General features: G+C 38.8%; 1 pseudogene; it reads left to right on the forward strand.

The window, feature by feature from the left end:
- The first annotated feature begins 9,985 nt into the window (after positions 1–9,985).
- On the forward strand, positions 9,986–10,763 carry LOC120780279 (annotated as a pseudogene).
- Positions 10,764–11,428: the final 665 nt, after the last annotated feature.

Here is an 11,428-nt window from a genome sequence, read left to right on the forward strand (position 1 = left end):
TCATGTCTACTAGAACACCAACTTATTGGCTAACAGATCCACTTAAAACACCAGATCTTATTGATTTTTTCATTACAAACTTATCTCCCCAAATTATATGTGGATAGAAAGCGGTTTGGATATGACCTCTGACCATTCACCAGTATATTTAACACTTCACGAAAGTGTTATTATTAAGGAACGTAAAAATAAGTTGTAATTCCGAGCTAGATAACGAAATCATGAATTTGACAAATACAATTCAATATGCAGCCTGGAGTAGTAAAACACTCACCAATAAGATAAAGGCATTTAAAAATATAGCTCTCAGCTATTATCTGAAAAGTTTTTCTAACGAGCATTGGAATAATTATTCCCTTTGGAAGTGTACAACAAATTTTTCTCGACCCGTAACTCAGCATCATCCAATCAGAAAAGCAGGCCAGACATGGGCCAAAAGCGTTATAGAGAAAGAAAGGAATATGACACATCCAAAGCAGCCGAAATGGAACCTCATACTTACGAGAATTATACCGAAATTCCTCTAATAACTAATGATGAGGTATGTGCAGAAATAAAAAAAAAACTGAAGTCTAAAAAATCGCCTGGGTTTGACCTTATTACCAGTGAAATACTAAAACAGCTTCCTCACAACGTTATATATAATAGTATGTAAAATTATTGCTACAATGAGTGCCCCTATAAATCTTCAATACGTATCTATTTATTGGAAAACTGCAATGGTGATTATGTTCAATAAACCTGGTAAGCCAGCGCATGAAATTACTTCGTATCGGCCCATATCTCTCCTGCCAAAACTCTCAAAACTTTTGGAAAAACTGCTTGCTGTGCGTATTAACAACATAATTGAAGAGAAGAAGCTGATACCGGCGGATCAGTTTGGCTTTAGAAAATATCACTCCACTGTTGATCAAGTCCATCGAATAACTCGAGTCATTGAAAATGCCTTTGAAGAAAAGTTTGCTCGGCCGTTTTCCTCGACGTGTCTAAAGCCTTTGATAAAGTTAGCCATGGCGGGCTTCTAAACAAAAATAAAATGTTTTTAACAAAAAAATATTGCAATATTTTAAAATCATACCTTTCGGACCGTTTTTTTCGAATTAAACATGAAGATATGTACTCTGATTTAAAGGAAATAAAGGCTGGTGTTCCTCAGGGTAGTGTGTTAGGACCCATCCTTTACCTACTCTTTACGTGCGATCTACCACATGACGACAATTGTATTACAGCAACATTTGCAAATTATACTGCGGTTCTGTCTGTCGGCAAAACACAAACTGCATCAATCGCAAAATTGCAGGAACATTTAAACAAAATATTTCAATGGACAGCTAAATGGCGAATAAAATTAAACGAAACTAAATCAATACACATTGTTTTCACATTCAACAATACTAGATATATGCCTCTGTACTTAAACGGCGAGCAAATACCATATCATAATAATCCGAAATACCTATGCATGACCCTGGACACAAAACTTAGATGGAGTGCACTGTCAATAACACAATAACAAAAAAGAAAAATTAGAAATAAACTTCAGAAACATTTATTGGCTATTGGGTAGAAACTCTGCTTTATCCACATATAACAAAATTCTAGTCTACAAGCAGGTGTTCAGACCAGTTTGGACTTATGGGGTACAAATTTGGGGCTGCCCTAGCATTGTTGCACAAATCCAACGATTTCAAAACAAAGTTTTAAGATGTACCGTCAATGCGCCTTGGTATGTTCGCAGTCACGATCTTGAACGCGATATCGGAATTGACTCAGTTGCTGCATCAATCAACAAATGTGCAAAGTCTCATATTGAAAGACTTTCTGACCATGTGAACACTGAAGCCAGGATCCTTGTCACTCGAAGTAAATGGAAAGAAAGGCTTAAGCGCAAAAAATCGTATCACTCTATACCGTAACCAGATTCTCTGCAATTTATACGCAGAGCACCATTAATTATTTTGTATTATGCAATAAGCAAAACAAATTGTTCGATAGTTTATTTGATGTTAACTAGTTACAATGGCATTGAAATAAAAAAAAAAAATATTTACAAATAATATTCACTGACCGACGTTCCCGACAATTGTCAATCATACGGAGTAAAGTCTGCTGGATGTTCGAATATCCTGTTAATAATAATATGGAAGCTAGGTCAAGTTTTTGCCCAACTTCGTCCATTTTAGACAAAAAGATATACTATGTATTATCAGTTAAACACATCCCTTAAAATAACTCAACTATTAATTCACACATTGGCTGATGTGTGCGGTATCAAGTCACCCAGAAGTTCGAAAATCTTTATATTAAGTGTATGGGAGCTGAGGGAAGTCTTAATCTGATTCAACGCATTTTCGACACGAAGACTTACTTTTCTGAGGAAAGGGTTCTCTCTGCATATCAATTATATACCCCACTCATTTGACCGATCTTTTCGGTCAAAAGTCAACAATGAGTACTGTGGACAAAACATTCCTTTCCTAGGGCTTATTTGGATTATTTCCGGATATAGGGTGGAATACTTCAAAGGCATTATTTATACAAAGTTGTATCTCGTTTTATTAACTGCGTCTTGATCTATATACTAGAAAGTGAAGGAATTAAATGAAATTTAAAGTTGTGTTATATGGGAAGGAGGCATGGTTACAGTACAGCGGAAGGTTGGCTTTGAAATTCTGCCAGCTAGAAGACGTGTTTAGATCCAAAATTCATGCAATAAGAATTTTGCTTTGATGACTAGTCAAAAATCCGAGCAGAGACTGACAATATACAAGTATTTCGTTTAGAGGCAGATTGTTAAAATTGCTTTTTAAAACTGCTATTCGACAAGCAATGGATTCCTAATGTTTAAGTGGAATTTTTCTCATTGAGGCTTAATGGTTTTTCAGTGAAATTACTAGGGTGTTTCAAAAACTAGTTCTAGATCCAGTTGAACCAACGATTCGCGTGTATTCATCACCGATAATTGACAAACACGGTGTTGCGAGAAATGGAGCAGGTGCAGTACCATAAGTGACGGCGTTCAGTCGTAAAATTTGTATGGTATACACTCTAAGGGATGCTCTTCTCTCACAACAAACTGACAATTTCTGTCATCTTCGTACATAACTAATCAGGGCTGGGATTTAGAATAGCATCCCCCCATTTCGGGTTAAAATGGGTATGTACGGATAGAGGAGGTCCTCCAGATCAAGAAAATATACATACATAGTCGCCGCTGACTTATGGTTTTTGAGATATTTGCATTTAAAGTTTAAAAATCAACTATTTAAAACGCGTGTTTCCCCGATTTATAATGCATTTTATCCTTATATTTTTAACTTTTATATCCAATAACACTTGACTAATTCGTTTCTAACAATTTATTTTACTTTAAATGGTCTAAAAATAACTTTACTTCCACATTTTTGAACTTTAAATACAAATATCTCAAAAACCATTAGTCAGCGGGAAAAATGTACTTATATTTTCTTGATCTGGAGAATCTCCTATATCCGTACATACTCATTTTAACCCCGAAATCGGGGGATGCTATTCTGAATCCGAGCCCTAATTGGCCCTACATTTAAGTAATATCCACTTTTAATACATATTTATGTAAAAACGCATTGGATAAATGCGATAAATTTTAAGAAATTCCTCTCTCCAGGCTATAAAATCGTCAAATTGCGGTTTCATATGAGTGTCCGCGTAGTTTCTTCTTCTTCTTAATTGGCGTAGACACCGCTTACGCGATTATAGCCGAGTTAACAACAGCGCGCCAGTCGTTTCTTCTTTTCGCTACGTGGCGCCAATTGGATATTCCAAGCGAAGCCAGGTCCTTCTCCACTTGGTCCTTCCAACGGAGTGGAGGTCTTCCTCTTCCTCTGCTTCCCCGGCGGGTACTGCGTCGAATACTTTCAGAGCTGGAGTGTTTTCATCCATCCGGACAACATGACCCTAGCCAGCGTAGCCGCTGTCTTTTAATTCGCTGAACTATGTCAATGTCGTCGTATATCTCGTACAGCTCATCGTTCCATCGAATGCGATATTCGCCGTGGCCAATGCGCAAAGGACCATAAATCTTTCGCAGAATTTTTCTCTCGCAAACTCGTAACGTCGACTCATCGGTTGCTGTCATCGCCCAAGCCTCTGCACCATATAGCAGGACGGGAATTATGAGGGACTTATAGAGTTTAGTTTTTGTTCGTCGAGAGAGGACTTTACTTTTCAATTGCCTACTCAGTCCGAAGTAGCACCTGTTGGCAAGAGCAATCCTGCGTTGGATTTCCAGGCTGACATTGTTCGTGGTGTTAATACTGGTTCCTAAGTAGACGAAATTATCTACAACTTCAAAGTTATGACTGTCAACAGTGACGTGAGAGCCAAGTCGCGATTGCGACGACTGTTTGTTTGATGACAGGAGATATTTCGTTTTTGCCCTCGTTCACTGCCAGACCCATTTTCTGTGCTTCCTTGTCCAGCCTGGAGAAAGCAGAACTAACGGCGCGGGTGTTGAGGCCGATGATATCAATATCGTCGGCATACGCCAGCAGCTGTACACTCTTATAGAAGATGGTACCTTCTCTGTTTAGTTCTGCAGCTCGAACTATTTTCTCCAGAAGCAGGTTGAAGAAGTCACACGATAGGAGTCGCCTTGTCTGAAACCTCGTTTGGTATCGAACGGCTCGGAGAGGTCCTTCCCGATCCTGACGGAGCTTTTCGTGTTGCTCAGCGTCAACTTACACAGCCGTATTAGTTTTGCGGGGATACCAAATTCAGACATCGCGGCATAAAGGCAGCTCCTTTTCGTGCTGTCGAAAGCAGCTTTGAAATCGACAAAAGAGGTGGTGTGTGTCGATTCTCCTTTCACGGGTCTTTTCCAAGATTTGGCGCATGGTGAATATCTGGTCGGTTGTTGATTTTCCAGGTCTGAAGCCACACTGATAAGGTCCAATCAGTTTGTTGACGGTGGGCTTTAATCTTTCACACAATACGCTCGATAGAACCTTATATGCGATGTTCAGGAGGCTAATCCCACGGTAGTTGGCGCAGATTGTGGGGTCTCCTTTTTTATGGATTGGGCATAGCACACTTAAATTCCAATCGTTGGGCATGCTTTCGTCCGACCATATTTTACAAAGAAGCTGATGCATGCACCCTATTAGTTCTTCGCCGCCGTGTTTGAATAGCTCGGCCGGTAGTCCGTCGGCCCCTGCCGCTTTGTTGTTTTGAGGCGGGCAATTGCTATTCGAACTTCTTCATGGTCGGGTAATGGAACGTCTGCTCCATCGTCATCGATTGGGGAATCGGGTTCTTCTTCTCCTGGTGTTGTGCGTTCACTGCCATTCAGCAGGCTGGAGAAGTGTTCCCTCCATAATTTTAGTATGCTCTGGGCATCAGTGACTACATCACCTTTGGGGGTTCTACAAGAGTATGCTCCGGTCTTGAAACCTTCTGTAAGCCGCCGCATTTTTTCGTAGAATTTTCGAGCATTACCCCTGTCGGCCAGCTTATCAAGCTCTTCGTACTCACGCATTTCGGCCTCTTTCTTCTTCTGTCTGCAAATGCGTCTCGCTTCCCTCTTCAACTCTCGGTATCTATCCCATCCCGCACGTGTAGTGGTCGATCGTAACGTTGCGAGGTAGGCAGCCTGTTTTCTCCGCTGCGACACGGCACTCCCTCGTCGTACCAGCTGTTCTTTTGCACTTTCCGAAAACCAATGGTTTCGGTTGCAGCTGTACGTAAGGAATTTGAAATGCCGTCCCACAGTTCCCTTATACCGAGTTGTTGACGAGTGCTCTCAGAGAGCAGGAGTGCAAGCCGAGTAGAAAATCGTTCGGCTGTCTGTTGTGATTGCAGCTTCTCGACGTCGAACCTTCCTTGTGTTTGTTGACGTGCGTTTTTTGCTGCACAGAGGCGATTGCGTATCTTGGCTGCAACAAGATAGTGTCTAGAACACTGGAGACGTGTCTTCCGTCTATCACAACATGATCGATCTGGTTGGTGGCTTTTCGATCCGGAGACTGCCAGGTAGCTTGATGTATCTTCTTGTGCTGGAATCTAGTACCACAGATAACCATATTTCGGGCCCCGGCGAAGTCGATCAGCCTCAACCCATTTGGGGATGTTTCGTCGTGGAGGCTGAATTTACCGACCGTAGTGCCAAATATACCTTCTTTGCCCACCCTGGCGTTAAAGTCGCCAAGCACGATTTTGACATCGTGGCGGGGGCAGCTCTCATAAGTGCGCTCCAAGCGCTCATAGGAGGCATCTTTGGTCACATCGTCCTTCTCTTCCGTCGGGGCGTGGGCGCAAATCAGCGATATGTTGAAGAACCTCGCTTTGATGCGGATTGTGGCTGAGACGTTCATTCACCGGAGTGAATGATAGTACTCGGCGACGGAGTCTCTCTCCCACCACGAATCCAACACCAAACTTGCGCTCCTTTATATGGCCACTGTAGTAAATGTCACAAGGACCTACTCTTCTCTGTCCTTGTCCCGTCCATCGCATTTCTTGGACGGCGGTGATGTCAGCCTTTATTTTCGCGAGGACATCAACCAGCTGGGCAGCGGCACCTTCCCAATTAAGGGTCCGGACATTCCAGGTGCATGCCCTTATTTCGTAGTCCTTATTTCGTTTGCCATGGTCGTCATCAAAAGGGGGTTTCTCTTCCGAGGCTGTCGCTTTCTTTTCATTGGGGGTGTTTTTTACGTGGCGGGTCCCAAACCCAGCGCACAACCCTAAGCTACAGGGATGTTTCGCCTTCTCACATTAGCTCGCCTTCGAACGGATGTTCTTAGGCTACCCAGAGGATACTTGGTCAAAGACCGGAAGTTGTGAGCTGCTTGAGCCATGTGTAAAAGAATCGTTTCTGGCCACTCCCAAGTGAATGGCGATCAGAGAACTTTCCTCACTTGCGTGAACTTCTACACATGACTCCATCCTCCATAGCTACATCAAATTGTTATTCTTTTGTGAATTTAAATTCAAACATTAAAAATAAGCAAGCCAAAGCCTTTTCAAGCCAATTTGTCTCCAATTAAGGAGTTGATGGACTTGAAGTCATTAAAACGTCAAAAACGCTTCTGATACAACAGAAGTTCAGTGTATGCAATTGCAGAGATCAATGTCGCGTATGCAAACGATCCCTTCACACGTTGTTGCATCAGTATCAGGTTTCCTTCCTCGCTGCACATCATCTGCAACAATCGACCATATTTGCTATGCATACAGCACGTACATATGTGCCAGTTTGGGTTATGTTGACGACAGTAGTTATATATTGGATTCAAGCTCTCAAGTCAACTTTATGACGAAGACGGATTCGATGCCAACGCAAAACGTTAAACGTAATAAGAATTGAAAATGCTAATACATACGTATTTAGTGGTAAAATTAAGCGCGGTTGTTAAGTCGCGGGTGAATAAATACGACTTTTATGGATAATGCGGTGTGTTTCGGCTAATCATCCAGACCATAACATCAATTTTAATGGCTGGAAAATTCCGCACAATGTTATATTAGCGAATCCAGAATTTCATAAATCAAAATAGATTGGGTGAAGAAACATTTTTCGATCTATTAGCTTTTGGTCAAATTAAAAATGGTCTTTTCCAACCAACACTAAAGAAAACCTTTTTAAGGTTTAATTGTATTTGGCAAATGCGTCAGCAATTTAAGTTCTTCTCACAAAACATATAGCACATTATACTAAGCTATAGACATATAGCACTGTAGCTATAGAATAATGAAAAATATTGGTAATCAATTCGCGAAAACGAAAAATGTCGATTCCCAAATCGAAAAATACGCCAAAAAAGAGCAATTGCACAATTAAATTAAATTAAGTGGAAAACGCTTGCACAAAAATCTAAAAAAAATTGCGAAAAATTGATGGAAAATTGCGAAAAAACCATAAGTTCTCGGCCCATAATGGTCTGTTCCTGGGTCGAAGCATAGATCCAAGATTCATCGCCAGTAATAACACATTTGATGACATCCTGGTAGTCGAAAAGCATTGTTTCACAGACGTTAATGCGACACTGATTTCGAAAAACTTTAGTAATTTTGGAACTAATCGTGCTTTCACTTTTCTGAGACCCAAATGATCCTTCATAGTAGTTTTAACTAATCCTTCCGATATTCCAAAGACGCCGTTAAGATCTCTGTCTGTTAATCGTCGATTATCAAGCACCAATTCCTTTACTTTGTTGACGTGCTGATCATCAGTTGATGGCCGTCCCGGGTGTGAATCGTCAACGCGTTCTAAATTAAAAATTGAATTATTTGTACCAATCAAAAGCACTTTATTTTCGCCGAAGATTTTTTCCAACATTCTGAACGTTTCGGCACCAGAAATTTGATTCCGCACAACTTAATAACTTAATGGAACTTCATTGTTGAATAATTTCCCGGATCGCAAAAACCGCCGATGCACCTTATGTACTTCAGAAAGACAGGCGTATACTAAACTCCTATATACTTCATATGCAGAATGATGAGCTACAAAATCCTATTAGTGGATTTCACCACTTTTGGCTCAGAAGGAGAAATTTTAACAGAAATGAGTAAACAGAGCTGAGCATTGAATGAAAATTATGCTCAGAAGTATACATTGCTATTACAGACGTATGTTGCTCTTTTGCTTATATTTTTTACGTTTACTGCAATCAAATCAACTGATATGAATATCATTTTGCGAATTTTTGTGAATTCATGCAAAATTGATAACATTATTATTAAATTAAGCAATTTTCAAAACAAAATTGTAACGTGCAAATAAAAGCTACTTTTCAAATATTTCTTATCTTTGATAATATAATATAGTTTCATATACATGTATCTACTTATATCGGGTGATTTTTTAAGAGCTTGATAACTTTTTTTAAAAAAAAAACGCATAAAATTTGCAAAATCTCATCGGTTCTTTATTTGAAACGTTAGATTGGTTCATGACATTTACTTTTTGAAGATAATTTCATTTAAATGTTGACCGCGGCTGCGTCTTAGGTGGTCCATTCGGAAAGTCCAATTTTGGGCAACTTTTCGAGCATTTCGGCCGGAATGGCCCGAATTTCTTCGGAAATGTTGTCTTCCAAAGCTGGAATAGTTGCTGGCTTATTTCTGTAGACTTTAGACTTGACGTAGCCCCACAAAAATAGTCTAAAGGCGTTAAATCGCATGATCTTGGTGGCCAACTTACGGGTCCATTTCTTGAGATGAATTGTTCTCCGAAGTTTTCCTTCAAAATGGCCATAGAATCGCGAGCTGTGTGGCATGTAGCGCCATCTTGTTGAAACCACATGAGTCAACATTTAAATGAAATTATCTTCAAAAAGTAAATGTCATGAACCAATCTAACGTTTCAAATAAAGAACCGATGAGATTTTGCAAATTTTATGCGTTTTTTTTTAAAAAAAAGTTATCAAGCTCTTAAAAAATCACCCGATATATGCTATATATATGATATATTATCGTAATATCCTAAAAACATAATATATTACAATAATAATATATGTAAATCACTCAGGGCGCTACGTATGACATTCTCACAAAAATAATATGTATATGCGTACGCATGCAAATCAAAAAATACAAACATTCTTCTGGAAAAACAACAATAGTCTTAGAAATCATCATACATACATACTTATGTATGTAGATACTTACAATATGAGTACACATGTAAATATGTGCGTATGACATTCCCACACAAACAATGCATACACAACATACATACTTACATGCGTTCACATGTGGATATGTCACCCGCAAAAACTACAAATATTGTTCTACAAAACCAACAATCGTTTGAAAAAGCATCAGAAACCAATATGGCAGCCAAATTGCCGACGTCAAAATTTATAGTAAATTACCCAACAACAAAATTTTCATTCATGAACGCAAACGTACTTTCAAAAAGCATATTCGATTCATTCATAAAAGCATGCCTTGCCTACAATTCGCAATCAGCTGGAAGCGTCTATTTGGTGTTTTAAAAGAAATGGAAGCGGTAAGTAAATTGATAACAATTAATTATTGGCTTGTATTATTAATATTCAATTGATTATTAAATAGAAAAAAAGATTAAGGCCAAACGGCACATTTCGTTGGTCTGAAAGCCAAACGAAAGACCTTTTGATAAATATAGTGGACGCAATAAAAGAGAATCCGGACCATTTTGAGGTAATATTGATATATTTTTTGTCATTTCATCAGTTTACATTTTACGATATGCTTTTAGAAACCAACAGCCCAAAGATTTTACAACAAAATTGGCGAAAAAGGTCCAAATTTAATGAAAAATGAGGACTAAAATGAGGCATTTGAAAACGCCTTTTTTATCTGCGCTCAAATGGAAAGGCCAGACTGGTGCAGGCTTACTTGAAAGTGGTGATCCTCATAGTGTGGAAGAATACATTAAAAGAATATGTCCTTTTTATGAAGAGCTTTACGTGATATTTGAACGTCGCATAAGTGTTCAGCCACCAGCGATTTATCAATCAACAGAGTTGGTGTTAGCGTTGGACAATACATACTTATATAGAATATATTACCCCAGAGATAGACCCCGACACAAGTTCTTCGAGTCCGTTACCCAGTCCGTCCGTTATTATGTATCCGTCTGCAGATGAAGTAGTTAGTCCGTCCGCTAATTTTGCATCCACATCTACACCAAGAAGAAATATGAAAAGATCTCATAGCAGCTCAAATCCATTTTCATTACTTTTCCAAATCCAAAATAAGAAATTGGAACTAGTAACGAAAAAATTGGAATTTGAAACAGAGAGAGAGGAAAGCAATTTTCAATTGCAGAAATTACGGTTGGAGAAAGAAATGGAAGTAGAAATCGAAAAAGTCAGATTGAAACACAAACGATTGAAAAGCTTAAATAGCTCATAAGTTGCTGTAATGTAATCATCTGTATTCCAATATAAGATTTTTTCCATTTTCACTTTTTCTTCTTAATACATTTGTTGGTTTGTTTTTTTTATAGTGACTTAGTGAATATGGTCCACCTTGCTTTTTTTTACTTTATCCGTATTAAGTTATTTCTAATCAAATAATTTATGTTACTTGTTTATGTAAAGAAATTGAATTCTATTTGAAAAAATAAATAAGAAAAGAATTTTTAAATTAAGATATTTATTGATTAAACATTTTATGTAAATGACTTAAGCGACAACATACACCATTAACCTAACAAAAAGGAATTGGACAATTACTTACGGACAATTCGCACGTCAACATTCGTCGCATACACTTCGCACCTAATTTTCGTTGTTTTTTCGACAACCAACCCGCGCGCTGCAATTAGTTCTCGGCGTTCAACAATTAATTCGACCGGGATCCTGCACATCGTCTAATTTTCATCTGGATACCTTTTATTTATTCGATCGTATCTTGGCATGTAGCGAATGCCTTTATATACTTATCTTACATTTTT

Source organism: Bactrocera tryoni, unplaced genomic scaffold (genome assembly GCF_016617805.1).
Source record: "Bactrocera tryoni isolate S06 unplaced genomic scaffold, CSIRO_BtryS06_freeze2 scaffold_25, whole genome shotgun sequence".
Lineage (NCBI taxonomy): Eukaryota > Metazoa > Arthropoda > Insecta > Diptera > Tephritidae > Bactrocera > Bactrocera tryoni.